We start from the raw sequence: 16,781 nt of genomic DNA, 5'->3' as shown, positions 1-16,781 counted from the left end.
AAGGAAAAACGGGAATTACAACATCCTTGCAGATAATGTAAAAACACTTCCATTTTCATTAATTGATGGGCAACATGGCTGAGAAGAAAGTTGTATTCCTATGTGAAATACCAGGTGAGGGTCACTGGTTAGGGCACATCCAGCACACACCATCTTGTGCTCTGGCTGTGTGCTGAGGCAAGTGTTTCTCTAAGAGACTTCTCTCAGACAGAAGTCCTAAAATATCACAGAATAAAGAAGCATAAATTCACCTCATCAGTGTCTGTCCAAAGTCTACCAAATTTCTCTAGCTGAATCTCTTCAATGTTGTGAAGTCTCTGCTGTAACAACCATTTCCATGCATTGAAAGTGTCTACATTTCTAGCCTTTGTTATGCAGCTCTATTAACAGGTACTACAATTTGTTTCTTCCAAAGCACCACACAAATAATAATTCAGATGAATGATGCTCTAAGTTTTAAGTACTTCTCTCTGCTAATAAAGTTTCATTAAGTAAACATTTTCTTTGGCTTTCACATATTTACAGTCATTCATATATCTGCCTGTAGCAGTGACATACCTGTGGCTAAACATAAGAAGACACCAAAGCTTTATAGAAAAGAAAACAGAAAGCATACTTTATCAGTTTGGTGATGATAATAAGGTTAAATTATTTTACCAAAATGAAAAAGTAATTTCTAGAACTAACAATATAATGTGTATATATATATATATATACTCAATTTTAATAATTGCTAATATATGTATTCAAGCTGGTATCATTTATTTATTGAAAATTTAAAATGTATTTGTTGTAATTGTCTATTAAAAAAAGAAAACAGCCCAATACTAACACACAATCCCCCCTTTCCTCCTCAAATTCTCAATTTATTGTGGGTCCAGTGAATTTTGTTTTGTTTACAAATTGTGGCCTAATTATCATGACTGGAAAACAATGCTCGACTGAGACAGAAGCCTTGGAGAGAAGAGAGACTCTGGGCACTTTAGCATTAATGGGGCAAGACATCCTTGGGGTTTTTTTTTTCTGCCACTCACCTTGGGATCACAAGTACAAGAAACAAGACCATGGGACATTCCTGAACTGACTGGATAAAAAATTTGTTTTCCCTAGGTCAAAGTAATGTCCTCTCAAAAATTCCACTTATTCAATTTGTATCTATCACATTAACAGATACAAAACTCTGGTGAGGAAAAAAAAGAGGCTGAATATTCTCAAATATATATAAATAATTAAAATGCAACCCAGGGAATATTATATAAACAAAGACAATCATTTTTGCTGTTAGCCATCTCGCCTGAGTCCAATAAACACATTTTACAAAATCCTAAAACTTTTGTTAATGAATTACAGATAAGAGACCTCAAATGAACCACAGATATTTTGTATTTTCTTCCTTTTTAGGGACCAATCACAAGGGAAATGTAGGCAGACTCTGAATCACTAGAACAACGTGGGCATGCCAAAGAGTGGTAACACAAGGGAGCTCAAGATTGCAGCTGTGCTTTGCTGCTGTGTTGATAACACAGGACACATAGGCACACAAGATGAGGGAATTTTTTATATCCTCTTCCCCTTGTCCACCTGAAAGCAACAATGAAAGTATGATAAGTATTCATAAACATTTACTTTCATCTAGGAGGCCTTCTGGGGGGTCTGTTCAATTCTAATCTGCAGGACCTAATCCATAATTACTCTAGTTTCTTCCTCTAAAACTATTTTTCTGCACCGGAAAACACTGTCATACCTTTGTTGTACAGTTAACACATTATCTCACTTCGACACAGAAATTAGATGTTAACACATCAGCCTCTTTGAGGCAGTGATCTGGTAGAGTTTCATACAGCATACATTGTAGAAAAACTAGAGGACCACAGTGTTAATGAAATGTAATAACCGCAGGGATTGCCGTCTTCCAAGCATGGCTGGCAGAGGTAATGGAGGTGATGCTCTGGACTTGTATAGGACAAATATCAGTCTTGGGCAGAAGGAATCTCTGTCCTACTGAATACTGAATAGGCTGTATAGTCACGCTTCTTACCTCTTTCTTTCTCAAAGACTTTATTCAATGATTTGGCAGGAGAGACATACAGACAGTAAAATATGATTCTGGGAGGGTTTCCAAAAGGTAGGAGATTAATTTCTAATTCCAAGACTATGATGCAGGAGGGAAGATTCTGTTTCAGGCTGTCTTCTATACTGACATGTTCAGGAGATATTTTGGGTTCTTAACTGGAGAGAGCTATTTGCCTCTGCTTAGTAACCTGGAGAACAGAACATATATATTGTATATTTTTTACACTTGTGTTTACCTATTAGCCAGCTCTTCGAGTTCCTCTTTGGAAAACAGTATCTGTGCAGGAAGCCTAAGTGCTTAAGACTAATTCCTCTACTTCAAAGCAAAGTTTTTGCAATGCTCAGAACTGTGACACTAGACTGACGTGATTGACATGGCACACTAAATGTGACAGAGTGGTACACTGATGTGGCAGCTAAATGTGGCAGCTGATACCACTCTACACAGAGGTTTTGTTTCATCCTCTGTTGAAATTAATGCCCTTTTACTTACTCTTAGAGGCATTTGATCCTACTGAATATTTGATTTTCATGTGAGGAATTTGTCTTTTATACTTCAGAAAACAGAGAACTAAAAAAAAGGCTCAAAGACAGTTCCAATAGGGATTTTATACAGGTATTTTATACAGGGACTTATACAAGTATTTCTCCTTGCATCAGCAGCACTTACATAGAACAGGTAAAAGTTCAAGACTTTCACAGACCTACAATGACCTTGGAAAAACTGCTTTTGATGATTTCAAATATTTTCAAGGTGTGATATTTGAGACTGGATTTTCAGCAACTTTTGAAGACCAAGACGCTGTTTAAAGCATGAAGCATATATGTCAAGAATTAATATAGTCAGCTTTTATACTCACATCTGAAATAAATAAATTAATCCTTTCAGAAGATATAAATTCTTTAGCAAAGCAGTTATGAGGAAACACACTGATGAATTAAGCAAATGGATATAAAGTATGCATGGAGATATGATGGGATAACCCCACCCCCACCCCCCACCCATGCTGTGTTCTCCAGATCCCAATTTAATTTATGAAGAGAGCTAGAAGAATTATTCAGCTCTTTGGTACCTCAGTATTTTTTTAACCACTTTCTCTAAGTTAAATCCTTTGTAACTCATCTGCAAAGTACAAATACTGTGCAAAGGAATTTTGAAGAAGAAAGACAGGTTTTTCAGAATACGGTATGCTGCAAAAGCTGTAACTAAGTCTAAAATAGATACTTTTTTTCTCTTTGGCTTAGCCATGTGAGGAAGTACAAAAAAACAAAGCAAGTAAAAAACAATGTCCTATATATTTATAGATTGGCTATATATAGACCAGCTGCAAATGCTCAAGTTCAGTTTCTACAGTTCTTCTTTAGTTTTCTTACATTTTGAAGGGTGTGAGATAAGTAACATTATTTTTATGTAGATTGTTAATGCTACTCCTGTTAGACGGAAGACAGAGAATTCAAAGGAGAAATTAATATAAAAAGAAGATTTGACTTCTCCCATTAACTTAATATCTTCTCTACAGAGGACCTTCTCTTTTTGTAAGATCAGCATTTCTCAATGCTGTTCTTTCTCTTTCAATAATCCTTCTGTATCTTTCCCTTTCATATAACTGAAATCAATATTGTCAGCTAAAACTGCTTCCTAAATTCCGTTCAATGAAGAGGAGTGATAGAGTGCAATGGAATAGTAATTAAATCCTAAAATTTGAAATTTTTTTCCTCCTCATGACAAAAAATTGTAGGCATAAGAGTCCTTTTGGAAAGGTCAATAATAAAAATTATTGACCGGCTGTCAGTTAAAAGGTGATTCAAGGACCCTAGTCCCTCTGACCTCAACTGCCTTGGGTTTTTTCTTAATTAAATCAGTCTGCAACTACATATAATTAGGTATAAAACTCCACCCACAATTATAGCTTGAATAAATTATAGCTTGAATAAAGCTACATAAAGAGGAGGAGAAAACTTTATGAGGAAACACACTGATGAATTAAGCAATATGATGAAAATATCTCTTTTGATAAAAAGCTATATATGTTTCACTTTTAAATAGAATTATTCCATTATCCAGCTAATTCAGTCATGTGAAAAGTCTTCCTCTAAAATCCAAGCAAAAAAACCCTTTTTCAGTATTTATTTACCTGGATGGTTTGCTGGAGGAGTCTGTCAGTTTGCCCACTGACTCGTGAACTAGCCACCTTAGCAGGGGTATTCTTGCCACATGACTCATATCCTCAAAATGGAAAAATTAAAAATATGCCATATTTTGCTGCAATTTTTTCATATTCAGCTGCCATTTTCCTTCGTTTTGTTTATTTACAGTAGGGCCTTGATGGAACAGCAGTAAGATTGTCTGGAGTGCTGTGCATCCTCTTAGTACTTACAGATAAAATCTGAAAGTGTTTATACAGAAAAAAACCCCCCGACTATTGAAATCAATGGGTTTGAAATGCTTTGATGAAATGACTTGGTATTTTGCTTCACTAAATGATTAAGTAAATTTTAGTTTTTTGCTCTTGTCACATGGAAGTCTATTTTAACATTAAAAAAAAAAAATTATGACTGGGTAAAAATTGGTAATCATCCCAAGACATTACGAAAAGACAACTTTGCTTCAGAGTCCTCTACAGATTTTGAAAATCCAAATGTATTAAATGGTTGTCCCTTGTTAACACCATTGTGTTGACTTCATCAAGGAAATCCATTGACATTTTAGGCAGGACATCTGCTGCGGGGAAGAAAAAAGATTTGAATCTTTTCCAAACTCATATCAATCAAGTAAGTATTACTATTATTTTTAATATAGTTCTTACTCATATTTGTGATTCTAACATCACAGGTTTACTGGTCTGTAGTGTCACTTATCATTCCAGGAACCTTCACACTGTATTAGCCATTTGCCAGCTGTCTGGTGTTGATGTAGTCTTTAGCAAGAGGTTATATATTCTGCAGTTAGCAATTCAGCTACTTCATCTTCAAATGCATTTATAAACACTGGCTGATATTTTTCCCCTTTATTTTTTTTTTTTTACTATATCCTCTTTTACTACAAAAATAACATAGGATAGGTATTCAAACTGTCCATCTTTTTCTTCTTTGTGGGGTACTAGGTAAAAGATGTAAGATCAGGACTCAAGGCCTTGAGGTCTTTATCATATATACTACTTGACTACATAGATGTTTTCCCTTCTAGCAGCTAAATTCTCATGTAATTTGTTTTTGGGAATTCCCAGGACTAAAATCTTTCATGTAATAATCAGCTAACTACCCAACTCATGTCTGTATCTGGCTAAAACTGATTTTGAGTATTTTTTCTACCTCTTTCTCACCATCATGGCCAACTCCACTGGACATTTTTTGCTATATAATTTCTTTTCTTCCTTCACTGCTCTCTTCAAAACAGAGGTGTTGCTACCTGTTTCCACAAACTCACTTATTTAATAATCTTAGGAGATAGAAATGTCCCTTAGCATGTGAGAGACCATGCTGTAGATCCCTTCTGTGTGATAAAATTTTGAATCCCGCTGAGCAGGATCACTAATTGCCAGAATATAAGGTAAGGTTTTTTCAATTACTCTTACTGTAGAACAGAATAATTAAATAGGCACTGCAATGCTCTTCAGACTAATGGCTGAGGAAGTCATTTGGGACTTGGAAACCTGGATTCCAATTCCTGTACTAATGAGTGTTTAAAGTTCATTCTATTAAGTGTTTTATTTCAGAAAACCCTTTAGGTTAGTGGCTAAAGCATAGAGCTAGGAGATGCACATTGAAACTCATCAAGCAGAAGGAGATATTGACCCTATTTGTTCTGCAACTTGGGCATGTGCTGAACAGGTGAAACATTGCATGGGCACTCCTGCATCCTGTTTGTCTCTTCTTCATATTCTCTCCATTTTTGCAGGGAGCAGTGATGAATTCCGTGCTCCAGGAAACAGATTGGGTGTGGAATCTATCCTGAGTACTGTATGGTAGTATCTCACTTCCCTGAAGTGCTATCATGCTTCACAAAGCAGCTGCCTCCTGGCTAGCTGATGCTCAGGTGTTGCTTTTCTGTTTTACAGTTAGGTGATTAAGTCTTCAAGTATATTAGGTAAAGTTTCAAGTTGAAATCAAGTTGTAATCAGCAGGTAAAATGTCCTTATTATATTAGTAGCTAGATACCTAAGAACAGTTATAGTGCTGAGAAATACAGCATTTACAAGCACTGCTGATGTGGTGCACAGCTTTTGAACCTCTAAGTCAGGTCACTTCACTGATCTTTTATAATTTCTCAAGTACCTGGATTATTATTACATCTTTTTCCCAGTTTTGTCATACATTAGTGCTCCTTTGGATCACTGAAAAAAAACTAAAAGGAGACAGGCAATTTAGTGGCTAAAAATCACCCTTTAAACTTCACTCTCAAGGCATTCCAGGCATACAGGGATTCAGAGAAAACTAAACAATGTAAAAGGATTTTTTAATCACGTTATAAAAATGATGATATTCTCCGAGCCAAATAAGACAGTTTTACTTATATTACTGTAAAATACGTATCTTTACCTCCATGATCAACTGGAAATGCTATTGCAATAAATATTATTCCTACATGCAGGAGCAGTGGGGAAAAAATGCAAAGAGTTAATTTATTAACTGTTTATTTAGAATTAAATGCCTAGTGTGGTTTTTCATCTATTGATCTCATTCCTTCATAATTTTTAGTTTGTCAAAATGAACAGGACCCTCTTTAGTAAAACAGATTTAAAGGGATGACTTTAGCATAAGAAATTTCTAGAATTACACAAAATTGTTATCAGGTAATTATTTTCTTGGACATTACTAGAAATCTATATTGTGTCAGGCAACTATACAAGCCAAAACTAAGGATTTGCTTCCTGTAACATGTAGACATAATCTTATGTTTTGAATCTCCTTGCCTGTTTCATTCATGAACATGTTCACACAATAAATACATCTATGCAATCTCTTTACACAGAAATACAAGAGTACTACAGCAGCTGGACAAACTCAGTAATATTGTGCAGAGCTCTTCACATTTCTCCTTGAAAGCTCTTCTCATCTACATGGCTTATTTGTGTCCACTGTGATATTGTTACTGAGAAAGTACTCTCCAGTTTTCCAGGGCATCTGACTTAATTATTAAATGCCTGTTTTCATATATTTTCTTTCTTCCTGAATTAGCCTAATTCCAATAGTTTGTTTCTAATGTATCTTATTGATATAGAATTTAGAAAAAAAGTCTTTATACTCAGGGGAATCACCTAAACTCACATTGGCACTGTGACACTAATTTCTTCAAGCTGGAATATTCTTCTTCTGCCTTGTACTGAAAAATAAGGTCTTGTACTAGAAGTAAGAAAGAATACCAAATCTAGTAGCACAATAGTAATTGGCTTCATTTTCAGTATTCCTACACACCTGATGTAATTGTCAGTTTGACAAAATATATCAGTCAAGAAGTTCCAAAAGATCTGTCACACCACCTCCAAGAATTCGACATAATTTTCAGAGTACCTGAGTCATATTCTTCACAGGTATAACAGAAGCAAATCTGTCCCTTTCACTGCAGTGCTCTGTGACAAGCATTTTTAAAAACCGTGAATATTCACAACCCTCCTGAAAAGTAAACTGGGTTAATCTTTGCTCATGCCTTAACAGGATAGAGGATGTTAAGAATGAGCTCATCATTACTAATCCTGTGTTCTCTGCTTGAACTTTGGAGATAAGCTTGGTTGCAACAAATGACACAAAACTAGAAACCTTAGGAAACTACTGCTTTAATGTAAGAATAAATTAAGAATTTTTAATGTTCTTTTACAAAGTCACCTGAGGTAGGAATATTAGACATCACTGCAGGTAACTCAGTGAACAGTTTCAGTATGCTGTCACAGATAAAGATGCATATAAAAATAATAGGATTAAGAATAACAAGAATAGTTTAATAACTTTGAAGACACATCAGTAAGTGTTCTGCTCTGAAATGCTGCCCTGGACATTCCTTCTCAAGGAGGGTGTTTCAGTTCTGAGTGTGACTAAGGAATGGATAATTTACATTGGCCAGTATAGAAAACACTTTTGAAAGAAAAAACTACATGGACTTCTTACTTCTTAACCTTTTTGAGTGGCCTTCTCTTGTGGAACACAATGTTATAAATATAGGTTTTTTTAAATAAAAGACCCTAAAAAGAAAATGCAACAAGAACAAAAGGAATAAGACCTGTGTCTTCTTTCTTTTATCAGAAAAGTTAGCAGCAAGTAAATGAAATATTAGAAAAAGGATTATTCAAAATCTATAATGGGATTGGGTTTTTTCCTAAATTTTTTTTCCTGAACCTTTACAAATTATTATCCTGGGGAGTCTGAGCTCCAAAGTCAGAAAGATTAGAAGGTTGATAGGGTATCAATTTAGATTTATAACTAGTGTTTCAAATAAGAGACCTTGGAAGAGGGATCCAACCTATTATCTCATAGCTATCACTGCCAAAACTGCTACAGGGCGCTCTGAGACCAGACAGGTCTGCAGACCCTGTCAGCCTGCTGCATACTGGAGATGCCCTGGAAAGGGACTCCTGCCAGAAGCAGAGCTGCTTTCTTGCTCCACATTGACTGATCCAGCCACATCAATCACCAGGCTTCTGTCACCCACAGCATTTAAAGTCATGCTGAACACATGCCCTAGCAAGGGGAATGGATTGTCCCCTTATTTACTGCCAAGTCTTGAGCACCATCCATATACCAAACGTCTGATCAACTCTCATCGGAGATAGGATACTCTCCTAAACTTGGGGTCTAGACACTGCCTTCTCCTCACAGATTACAAAGAAGGGCAGCCCTGGTGTTCACAGGCCTTATCTGCTTTCTGTAGCTGAGAGGAAGGACATGTCAGCCATCTCCATCATCTGCTGATGACCTAGATCAAGCTTGTAAAAATGACAAGAAATTTTCACTAGTACGACTATTCTTAAAAGAGCAAGTACTTTACAGCAGTAAGCCAGTTTTCACTGCTCAGGAGTTAGGCTAAAATGGTATTTGTATTCTACATAGATAAAATGTGTTCCCAGAATTTAAAACTGGCATTTAATTACAGGCATTCTTGCATTTTAAGAAATTCAGATACAGTGACACTCTAATTGATACAATTTTTTTTGTATATGTATTGTATTTCTGGCCAAAACATCACCTCTCCTACTTTTAACCACACTTTCCAAACACTGTGTCTCACATATTTTTTAAACATCTGCTGTCACACCTATTTAGGAATTGCAGCTTTTTTTATCCCTCATTGCCATTCTTTCCACCTCACATAATTAATCTCTATAGTTCCACTATGAAGGCACAGTGACTGCTGTCTTGTTTTCATTTCTAGTTCTGCTGCCATGAGTCAGTTTCATACTACAGATCAGAGACCAGTAAGCAATACTGTTCTACTTGAAAGGCTTTTACCTGCTTACAAGGAAATTGTTTATGAGCATACTAGGGGGCATTTTCATGCAAGTTCACGCTTTGCGTCATAATAAACAGAAATTACCCTCTTCCCTCCAGTGTGTGACTGCAATCACTTCCAGTGCTTTAGTGCTCACCTTCCCAGCCTGCCCGCAGCCCTGTTATTACATAAGTACACATGTAGAAATAAACATATTGGCAGAGTTTGTGCCTACCAAAAGCAGACAACCTTCTGCAAATGTAAATCACTATATTTCATTTGAAAATGACACCTATAATTGTATGTCTTTTTATTAATGCCTCCTAGTGCCTCCTGTATTTCACTTGTTGTAGATCTATCATCCTCACCTAGAATCTGCGATTACATTTGCAATGGTCTTCTAGGACAGTTTTCAAAAGTAAGCCTTTGGACTGTGTCTACAAAATACACGTTTACTTGTGCAAAGAGACACTTCTGTAGAAAGACATGAGCAAATGTTAGATAGCATGTGCATTTGATCTGTGCAAATACTTGCCTGTAGAAATGAAAGCATTACACTCAAAACAGTTAACTAGAGTAGAAGGAGTAAAACTGAAGAATTTATTTGCCACAGAGTAATTAGGTAATTCAGTTTTACATCAAAATAGATTTAGAAATTCTTTTTAATCCCTGATAAAATTAGAAACTGAAAGAGGTTTTGTGGTTGCAAATAAAAGAAAATAGATAAACATATTTTCATAGTAGATGTCATTATTCTCTTCCTCATTCTATAATCCTACTGCTAGACTAAGCTACCTAGGACCTTGCAAATTTCTGCATTTGTCTGGGAGATCCAGCCCTACAGGGCAGCACAAAGTGGTCTGATGAGAGACATTCTTGTGCCACCTTTTTCGTATTTTTGTGCATTGGATAGATAGCTATTCATCAATGCAGACGCAGATAGGACAGCATTCACCTGACAGCCTTAGCTGCCAGACCTCAAAGGCCTGAATGTATTTTTTGATTTTCCTGTTTAACATTAAATTTAACACCCTCATAAGGGGATAAGCAAAACCTTCTGTTCTAATCCCCTCATGCACAGAAGGGAACATGAAAAGGCATGACATGGAAGCACTGCTTAGATTGTTTGAGAAAGCAGAGATGGGCTTTATTGATTTATTTTTGTGAATAAACATAGACAAACTTTTTATAATATGGGTTTCTTCATTAATGCCACATTTCACTTTGTAAATAAAATTTTTGGATATTTGAGTCAAATAGAAAGTATTTTTTCCTTTTTTTGTTATGCAAAATGTGCTCATAAAGCACAATTCATAAAAATTTGGTGAAGTTGAAAAAGAAATTGCCAAAGCTGAAGTCGCTCTTCAGAGTAAGCAAAGAGTGCATACAGAGACTTAAAATCAATTATTTTAAACTAGCAGAAATATAGCAGCTCCACCTCTTGGAAAAACTGTCCTGTCAGTTATGTAGCATGTGCATGAGAAAGGCAGCAGAACAAAAACTCATCCAAACTGACACATATATATAAGCTCAATGACAAATGAATTTGACGGCATTTAGCTTATAGAGAATCCTCCTTTTCCCACATACCTAACATACCTAGGAGAGATACTGAATTTAAAATGCAGTAATAACAGTGACTACAGATCACTACAGGTCTCTACACGTTGGCATGTTTTAAAGCATAAGCAATCCTTGAATGTCAGATTAAACTCCCAGAGATTGTCAGAAATTTCTGGCAAATACTATACAAGCCTAATTTCAGGGCAATTCTGAAAGTAGCTTTAGGATCTGGGGTTCAAAGTGTTGTGTGCTTCCCTGAGCATTCAAATGATGATACTGCACTGAAGCAGACATAGAAGCCTGTTAATGAAAGTCTGGAAATAACCAACCCATTCCTTTGGCTCCTCTAAAGGGGACAGCCCTAGATGTTGCTGCTGTTGGGTATGTATATGCACACGGTTTTGGAGAGGTGCCTGTTAAAGGGCCTCTCTGCACCTCCCTGTGGGGGTGGGGAGTCCTGTTCCTATTCTGATCAGAGTGACTGATTTTTGTTTAGATACATGACTTGGGTACTTTCCTGATCAGTGACCCAATGAATGATCTCAAATTTCATAAGCAGACAGTTGTAGGGGGGAGGAGATTGGTTGTTTCTTCCCTCAGTTACAATACAGCTTGATTTTTAGCACCTGCTCTCTGAGATGGAGCTTATCCAGGCTGACAGAAAAGAAAATAACTTTTTCTTCCCTACTGTGTTTAAGTGAAGAACACTTAGATACATATACCTTAGATTTAAGAGGTGAACATAATAGCTGATGGTATTTTAAGGAAAATATTGTGCTCCCACCCCATCTGGAGAGATTTCTGAATAGAACCATTGGTTAAGTGTTGGATTTGTGATCGTGTTCCTCTCCTCTGTTCACACTTCTGACTAGCTGACTCTGCAAACAGGGTGGCTAAACCCTGTAATTCACATCCCCGAACTCCAGAGTGGGGATCAAGGGCCAAGAAACAACATGGAGGGGCATGTAGATGTTGCCACTCCACCCACCAGAGAACATGCCTTGCTGGATACTGGAATTCTGTTCTTGAAAAGATTTTTCATTGTCAACTAGTGTGTAACACTTCGATGACTTGTTGCTCTCTGACTGTCACTTGGACTGCTGTTTCCTGAGACAGTGCAGGAAGACCTTTTACCTATGTGCCTTGATCATTCTGCAGTAATGATCACAAAGGGGAAAATGGATTCCTACTATGGAAGGCTTTCTACTCCAGAAGACAGGATTCTTTGAGACAGAAAAAGCTAGTTTTATTCAGACCAGCTTCAACACTGATAAATTTTCAGTATTAATAAACTTTTCTGAGAAAAAACTTTCAGGTCATACTTTGTAACAGTAACAGCAGAGATTTCATAATTTAAATAGGAAGAGCTTTTCCAATTTGAACTTGGTTTTGATCTTCTGAAAAGATAAATAATCTAAAATACTAGTCAGAGTGAAGAAAACACACTGTCTATATATTTTGCACGTTTGCATCAGACTATTCTAATGTAGAATATGTTTTGAATGTGTGAAGAATAATAATTTTTTAATTTAAGAATAATAATTTTTAAAAAGTAGTTTTTCTATTGAGAAATTGTCTGGTTATCCAAACTCTTTAAAGCATTCTACTGTGTTATATGTATTTTAAATGTCACTTTTTGGATACAATAGCTAGTAATCTCATATAATGGGTTGAAAATTATCTTTTACCCATCTGGAAGGAATTAATTGTAATTCCTTGTAGAATTGTAGAAATTCTATTTTATGAATAGGGTAGGATTTCATGTGAAAAGCTGTGGTTTAACCCCAGCCTGCCAACAAGCCGCAGGCAGCTGCTTGTTCAGTCCCCCATCGGAGAGATCTGGGAGAGAATGGGAAGGGTAAAAGCCAGAATACTCATGAGTTGAGATATAGACAGTTTAATAGGGAAAACAAAAGCCATGCACTCAAGTGAAGCAAGACAAGAAATTATTTCACTGTCTCCCATGTGCAGGCCGGTGTTCAGCCATCTCCAGGAGAGCAGGCTCCCATCATGCGTAGTGCTTGATTGGAAAGACAAATGCCATCACTTCAAATGTTCCCCCTTCCTCCTTCTTCCCCTCACCTTTCTGTATGGAGCATGATGTCACATGGTGTGGAAATCCCTTTGGTCACTTTGGGTCACCTGTCCCAGCTGTGTCTCCTCCCAACCTCTCATGCACCCCCAGCTTCCTCACCAATGTGGAAGTACAAACAGCAGAAAAGGGCTTGAATCTGTGTAAGCCCTGCTGAGCAATAACAAAAACATCTCAGTATTATCAACCTTGTGTTCAGCACAGGTCCAAAACACAGCCACTGTGAAGAAAATTAACTCTTCCCCAGCTGAAAACAGCACAAATGTATTAAGCCCTTTCACTTTAAAATTAGGTTTGATAAATAATACTGTCTCGTCTTTTCCTCAAAAACACAGCAAACTTTTGGTTGAGTGATATTGAAATAAGGGATAAAGTAAAGAAGTGAGAAGAATTATACTTCAGGGAATGCAAATTTTATAAAACCTCCCATCAAGTTCTGGAATATCACTTCAAATAGTTGTTTAGCTGTACAGCTTATCCAACCAGAGCCAGCTTGAAGCAGAGGCTGTTCAAGTAACTCCCTACTTTAATAAATGCTTCTCTGTCTTCTACCACATCAGAAGTGCTTTCAAGTAACGTAAGTGTACTGTTTCCTCTGAGGCAGGGAAGGGTGAGAAGGAGGGGTAATGTGAAAGGTAGAGGAGGGGAGAAAATAAAGTACTGCAGACATAGCTAGCTAGGAAGGTGGGAGATGCTCTTCCCAAACTCATTTCTCAAACCAGACATTTCATAAATTAGAAAAACAAGCACATAAATACAACCAACTCTATATTGAGTAGGAAGTGTAACTGCAGGTAACATAAAATTGAACATTTGCTTTCATCTTTTCCCTGCTTCCATTTGTTCTGCAAGTGCATAAACTTTCCAGACTTGTTAAAGAGATGATTTCTGTAAGCAGGACCACAATGTACGTTGATATCTGTGTGTACTATGAACATATCCATAAAACTTTAGGCATGATGATGACAGCACTAAACAAACAGACTTCTGTGACAAGAGATTTGAATGTGCTGAAGAAATTGCAGTCTTTCAGGTTATCAGGAATGCAGAAACAAATAAAAAAATCTCCCAATAAACACAAAGCAGCAACCTTACAGTTTATATGTGTTTTGAATTGTGAGGGCTTTTGGCTGGAAGAACCTATCATTAAAGATTTGAAAGCACTCAAACACACCTGATAAAAGCAAGTCCATCTTCCACATTTTTCAGCCTAATAATGGAACCTGTTATTAAGTGACCTTGAAGGAACTTTCCAAATAGAACAAAGAAAATGCAAATCTATAGCAATTCTGTTCTTAAAGCTAAATGGAGCACTGATGTTAAAGTACCTATGGAAAAAAAAATACAACAACCTTATTTTTTAAAACATGGGCAAATTTACTTATTTAGAACCAATTGCTACATGAATCACAGAGGACATATTTTACAGAAAGAAAAAGCATGGCTAACATCCACCTCTGCAAGATATAATCTTATATTTGGATGTAAATGCTGTCTCACTGGATTTAACAGGTCAAAATACTGCAAAAACGACACTCTGCACAGTTAAAAGTAAATTCTTACACTTGATAATCCCATACATGTGAAAAGTCACTCTGTGCTCTGGCATAGGCTGAAATAGAAAAAACTGCATTAAATTAGCATTTCAGTAAATGTACTAAGTTATCTGAGTTCCGTTACAAAGCTGCAAAAATTTGTGAGAGTAATAAAAAGCAATCTGATTAAACATAATTTAAGATTCACCTGCTAAGCACCTGTATCAGCTGGCTAAAACAGTATTAATGTTGATGTATTTAGCTAGCTCTGAAATTCTTTAAAGGTGGCAGTCTCGCTATATAATGAAAAAAAGCAAAGGAAAGAAAAGAAGTCATCAGGTTTGTGTGACCTTCAACTACTATAAAAATATCCAGAAAAGATGGAAAGTGAATTAAGTGAAGAAATACTTTTACCAGTATATTTTTGGACCACATTCAATATTTTCAATATGTATAATAAAAATAAAAATTGCTTTTAGTAAAAAAAAAATAAACCCCCAGCCCTTAATGCCCCTTAACTGGAGAAAGGGCATGCAGCAATTCTAGATATTTCTTAAGCTACATCCCTTAGAATTAAGACACCCCCAGCCTTGAAAACTTTGGTTTACTGTTTTAGAGCTGTCGTCAATCCAGTGCCCCTACGCACGACATCCTACACATCCCAGATTACAAAAGAAGATTTTAAGCTGGAGGGGACTTGCTTTTCCATTGGTGTAGTGGGAGAAACAGAAGAAAGTGCAGAAAATTAGTCAAATTGTATAAAATCAAAAGTAGAAACATCCTCTTAATACATAATTGTATTATCTGTATGGAGTCATAGTATTTTCCTTGTCCCATTAATGTGGAACGTTATCAAAAGGTCTTGGAAATAAGCATAGGTACAGCAGAGGTAGTATTCCAGCTAGGGTATGTAATTACATGACACCAGACATTGCTGGGGTGAAAGTTAGAGGGGTCTGGTGGGTAAAAGCCCTGCCAGATTGTACGGAAAAGGTAATTTACACACGTGGTTCATACAGTTGGTTTCCACGCCCATCATCTCAGCAGCTATACTGCAGTCATTTGGTATGGTCTCAAAAGCATTTTAATGCTGTATAGATACTCTTGAATGATCTTATATTACCCTATATTACCCTGGGTTACCTCTCTTTTTTTAGTGTGATTCTGCCTTCACTGAATGACACCTTTCAGTCTAATATTGAGCTCTGCAATGCCTGTTTGTTCTTCTTTTTGTCATTGGACAAGGCTTTTTCCTTTGCTGCTTTCTTAAAAACTCTAGGTGTTGTGCAGAATATGCTTTGAGAATGGAATTTCCTAGGCTTTTTTTTCTCTCTGTTTCATTTCCTTTTATTTACTGTCTTTCTATATTTTTGACCATATTATGAGTTCAGAATTCCCAGTTATCTTAACAGGAGCTTGGCTTTATTAGGGGTAATAGGGTAACAGCCAAAGTAGCTTTCTAATATCTTTTACTGTAGTCTGTAAGTGTTGCATCTCTGTTGCACGTTGCTATGTGAGGTTTTCAAATGACCAGCCAATCCATGTCACTTCAAATATTTCATAGTGGTTTTTATCCTCCCAAAAATCTAATTTTTCTTGTGTCTGTTGTGTTTCCAGTCCTGTTGTTATTACAGTTTAGCTCAATACTGCTTGGCAGTATTTATCTTGTTCTTGCAATTAGGAAAAAAAATTCTGTTTTCCGAATATCTCCATTAATCATAATTATCAAGTGAGATCTGCAGTAACTGTTTTTCTCTTACTTTATATTAAGGTGTGCATGTACATGCATGGAGACATACTCATGTAAAATCAACCTTTTTGGCACAGCAGATACAGGCCTTGTGACAATCAGTAAGAGCAGTTCCACCCAGTTTATAATGAAAAGATAGGAAAAACCCCAAAGCTTTATCCCAAACAGATAATGTTTCTTTCACAGGCGTTCACTGTTGCCATGTTAGCATGATTGAGCAGTTCTGAGCTGCCACATTAATTAATGTGTGGTACAAAAGAATGTAACAATTAAGTTCACATGAAGAATAGATTTTTTTCTGAAAACAAATACATTCATTCTTTAAAATGAACTTCAAAATTATTTAGC

The sequence above is a fragment of the Passer montanus genome, unplaced genomic scaffold, assembly GCF_014805655.1.
Source record: "Passer montanus isolate IOZ18808 unplaced genomic scaffold, ASM1480565v1 scaffold83, whole genome shotgun sequence".
Taxonomy (NCBI): domain Eukaryota; kingdom Metazoa; phylum Chordata; class Aves; order Passeriformes; family Passeridae; genus Passer; species Passer montanus.
This window is presented reverse-complemented; position numbering follows the sequence as displayed.